Below are 4,843 nucleotides of genomic sequence, written 5' to 3'. Positions count from 1 at the left end.
TCAACCAATCAGATGAGGGAGTGTGATGACGCGTATGCCAGCTCAGAAGGCCCACCTACTCAACCAATCAGATGAGGGAGTGTGGTGACGCGTATTCAATTTCGTGAGAAAGCCTCATTTTCTGGGACAATAATTAGCAACGTCACTAAAACTTAACATTGAGAAATAACAAAAGTCTTGGGCAAAAGGGCAAGTTGTCCTAAAATGAGCTAGCTAGCATAATGGATTCCATTCCAAGCACAGAGGAGTTATCTGGAGCAGTGACAAGTCCTTCATCCTCTGGCAGTCCAACAGAAGAATCTGGGTTTGGTGATGCCAGGAGACGCAGTTCAAACTGTAACGTTTGGTGGAGGAGCGTAGCCTAAATAATTTTATTGTGTGTTAAGAATCCAAACAGTACATCTCTCCACAATAGTGTAAAATCTTCATAAATGTGTTCAATTCTGAACCTACTGATGTCTTGCCACAGTTTTCTTACATGCATTCAATGCCAAAAAAGATGCAACACTGTTTCTGGGTGGTCATTACAAAAGGAGCAATTTGAGTTGATGTTTTCCTTAAACTTCTTCATATAGTGGTTGGCAGGATAATATTTATGAATAATTTTAAAGTAAACGTCCTTAATTTTGTTAACAAGTAGGTATGTGTGTGGCAACATCCAAACTTTTTTCCAACAGATATTATCAATAAATCCATTCCAATAAGGCATGACATAAGGTATACAACATCCTGCTGAAACAAGGTTTGTAATCGCTCTGTTGTTGAATGGACCAAAAGAGAAACAAATCTTTCCTACTGATGAGTCAACAGGGTCAATAGAAGGTAGGCTCTGAGGGTCAGGTCTTGACACGTTCCTGAATAACATAGCAACACCTGAGGAAATGGCGTCTAAAACAATTGCAAAATCTTTAAGTGTTACAGGGACCTTGTAAAGTGATAAGAATTCTTTATAACTGAGTAAAAGACCCTCTGCATTTACCAGTTGGCTCACCAATAGGATATTATTTCGGAACCAATATTCTAAAAACAAATAAGTATTTTTATACAATATATCCCGATTATTCCATTTTAATATCTGTGTGGAGAAAAATTGTGTTTATAAATTAAGAACCATGATAAGAAAACCTGCCGATGAAAAGCAGAAAGTTTCACTGGAACTTTGTCAATATTATAATTGCAAAACAACATGAGGTTAAGGCCACCAAAAGTAGAGAAGACATGATGAGGAATAAGATTCCAGATAGAAGTGGGAATCTAGGAATTGTTTTATCCAATTGATCTTAAAAGTAGTATTTAAAGTAGTAAAGTCCAGAACATTCAGTCCACCATTCTCATAAGTGTTCATTACAACAGTTTCCCTAATGTAATGGGTATGGTTTCTCCACAGAAAGTTGAAAAGCATCTGGTCTATCTCCTTGCTTATTTTACTGTCAAGATATAAAGATAGAGCGCCATATGTTAGTCTAGAGATACCTTCAGCCTTGGTTATTAGGACTACCTTTTAAAGATAAGTCCCTCTGTAGCCATTGATTTAGCTTCTTCTGGGATTTTTTAATAAGAGGGTTAAAATTTAGTAAGCCTCTAGACTTCTGATCCTTTGTTATGGTTATGCCTAAATATGTAAGTTCTTCTTTTACTGGAATAACATAATATGAAGGTGTCACACAATCTTTGACAGGTATGAGTTCACATTTATTGGCCCTGTCCGGGGGTGTCCTCGGATGGGGCCACAGTGTCTCCTGACCCCTCCTGTCTCAGCCTCCAGTATTTATGCTGCAGTAGTTTATGTGTCGGGGGGCTAGGGTCAGTTTGTTATATCTGGAGTACTTCTCCTGTCCTATTCGGTGTCCTGTGTGAATTTAAGTGTGCGTTCTCTAATTCTCTCTTTCTCTCTCTCGGAGGACCTGAGCCCTAGGACCATGCCCCAGGACTACCTGACATGATGACTCCTTGCTGTCACCAGTCCACCTGGCCGTGCTGCTGCTCCAGTTTCTTTCAACTGTTCTGCCTTATTATTATTCGACCATGCTGGTCATTTATGAACATTTGAACATCTTGGCCATGTTCTGTTATAATCTCCACCCGGCACAGCCAGAAGAGGACTGGCCATCCCACATATGCTCTCTCTAATTCTCTCTTTCTTTCTCTCTCTCGGAGGACCTGAGCCCTAGGACCATGCCCCAGGAATACCTGACATGATGACTCCTTGCTGTCCCCAGTCAACCTGACTGTGCTGCTGCTCCAGTTTCAACTGTTCCGCCTTATTATTATTCGACCATGCTGGTCATTTATGAACATTTGAACATCTTGACCATGTTCTGTTATAATCTCCAGAAGAGGACTGGCCACCCCACATAGCCTGGTTCCTCTCTAGGTTTCTTCCTAGGTTTTGGCCTTTCTAGGGAGTTTTTCCTAGCCACCGTGCTTCTACACCTGCATTGCTTGCTGTTTGGGGTTTTAGGCTGGGTTTCTGTACAGCACTTTGAGATATCAGCTGATGTACGAAGGGCTATATAAATAAATTTGATTTGATTTGATTTTATTAATGTTAAGAAATAGACCAGACGCTTTGGAAAAGGATTGTATCACATTGATCGATATGGGAATTTGGTTAGCGTCTTTCAGAAAAAGTGTATGTCATCAGCCTGCTGGCTTATAATAATTTCTTTACCAACTATGGAAATACTTTGTACAGGACTATTATTTTAAGAATTTGCAAGAAGTTGGGTGATTAATAAAAACAGGTACGGAGAGATAGGACAACCTTGCCCAATTCCTCTCTTTCACTCAAATCTAGGTGAGGTGCCATATTTCAATTTGATAGAGCTGTTACCATTTGCATAGTCTTAATAGCCTTACAGAAAAAATCCCCCAAGCCAAGTCTCTCAAGGGAGTGGAAGAGAAACTGATGCTCTACTGTGTCAAATGTTTTATAAAAATCTAAAGATAATATGAAGCTATCCTCAGTTATTAAGTCTGAGTAGTCAAGTATGTCTAATACTAGTCTGACATTGTTAGAACTATGTCTGTTCCTCATGAAGCCAGACTGTGTTTCATCAATGATTGCATCCAGGACTTCTTTAATTATTTTTGCAAGTAGTATAGTATAGTCATTATTAAGAAGACAAATTGGACGCCAGTTATCGATAAGCAGCACTTATTTTTTAGGCTTAGGTATAATTGTTATTAACCCCTGACTCATTGTAGGAGGGAGAACGTTGTTTTTAATACTCTCTAAAAAGACTTGTAAATGCATGGCTGCATGCCGGTCGGCAGACGCGTCACACTCCCTCATCTCATTGGTCGTTTCCCAAGAACCTTAAACCGGCAAACGCGTTATCACACTCCCTCGTCTGATTGGTTGACTATGTGGGCGTTCTGACTTTGTGGCTGTGGTAACGAGTGCCGAGCCCCAACACAATGGCTAGAAGGGATCCAGCTTTTAGCAAATTAACGTATTTTTTGTTGCATGTTTAATTCATGCGACGTTAATTAAACTAACCTGCTAAGAGAAGTCAATACAACGTTAATTTGACAAAAACTGGATATTTTTTGTAGCCATGACCCAACACAACGGATGTGTATTGCGGAATTGCGTATGCAGAAGAGCGACAGTCAAATGAATATCCGCAGCAGAGATTTGCTAGAAATCATCTTACTACGCCAGTAGGGAGCACTGTCTACTCAAAGTACTAAGATCGTAGATGAAGATAAGTGTCACTGGAGAAATACATGTCCTCGTCCTGACAATTTATCTGCATGTAATACTATAATTTAGATCCAAGGTGTGAAATTCCATTGACACTACAGACAATATATACATACATACACACACATTCAAAAGTTTGGAGTCACTTAGAAATGTCCTTGTTTTTGAAAGAAAATCACTTTTTTTTTTAAACCATTAAAATAACACCAAATTCATCAGAAATACAGTGTAGACTTTGTTAATGTTGTAAATGACTATTGTAGCTGGAAACAGCTGAATTAAAAAAAACAATTATGGAAAATCTACATAGATTTCCATTCATTATCAGCAACCATCACTCCTGTGTTTCAATGGCACGTTGTGTTAGCTAATCCAAGTTTATCATTTTAAAGGCTAATTGATCATTAGAAAACCCATTTGCAGTTATGTTAGCACAGCTGAGAACTGTTGTTCTGATTTAAAGAAGCAATAAAACTGGCCTTCTTTAGACTAGTTGACTATCTGGAGCATCAACATTTGTGGGTTCGATTACAGGTTCAAAATGACCAGAAACAAAGAACTAACTGTCTTCTGAAACTCGTCAGTCTATTCTTGTTCTGAGAAATGGCTATTCCATGTGAGAAATTGCCAAGAAACTGAAGATCTGGTACAACGCTGTGTCCTACTCCCTTCACAGAACAGAGCAAACTGGCCCTAACCAGAATAGAAAGAATTGGAGGCCCCGATGCACAACTGAGCAAGAGGACAAGTACATTAGCGTGCCTAGTCTGAGAAACAGACACCTCACAAGTCCTCAACTGGCAGCTTCATTAAAGAGTACCCGCAAAACACCAGTCTCAACGTCAACAGTGAAGAGGTGACTCCGGGATGCTGGCCTTCTAGGCAGAGTTGCAAAGAAAAATACATATCTCAGACTGGCCAATAAAAAGAAAAGATTAAGATGGGCAAAAGAACACAGACACTGGACAGAGGAACTCTGCCTAGAAGGCCAACATCTCGGAGTCGCCTCTTCGCTGTTGACATTGAGACTGTTGTTTTGCGGTTAATGAAGCTGCCAGTGATCAAAATGCAACAAAAATGTATATAGACGTCATGTCTACAAACATGCTGGTAATGTTATAATGTACGAAATAA

The sequence above is a fragment of the Oncorhynchus clarkii genome, chromosome 22, assembly GCF_045791955.1.
Source record: "Oncorhynchus clarkii lewisi isolate Uvic-CL-2024 chromosome 22, UVic_Ocla_1.0, whole genome shotgun sequence".
Taxonomy (NCBI): domain Eukaryota; kingdom Metazoa; phylum Chordata; class Actinopteri; order Salmoniformes; family Salmonidae; genus Oncorhynchus; species Oncorhynchus clarkii.
Note: the sequence above shows the minus strand (reverse complement) of the source record.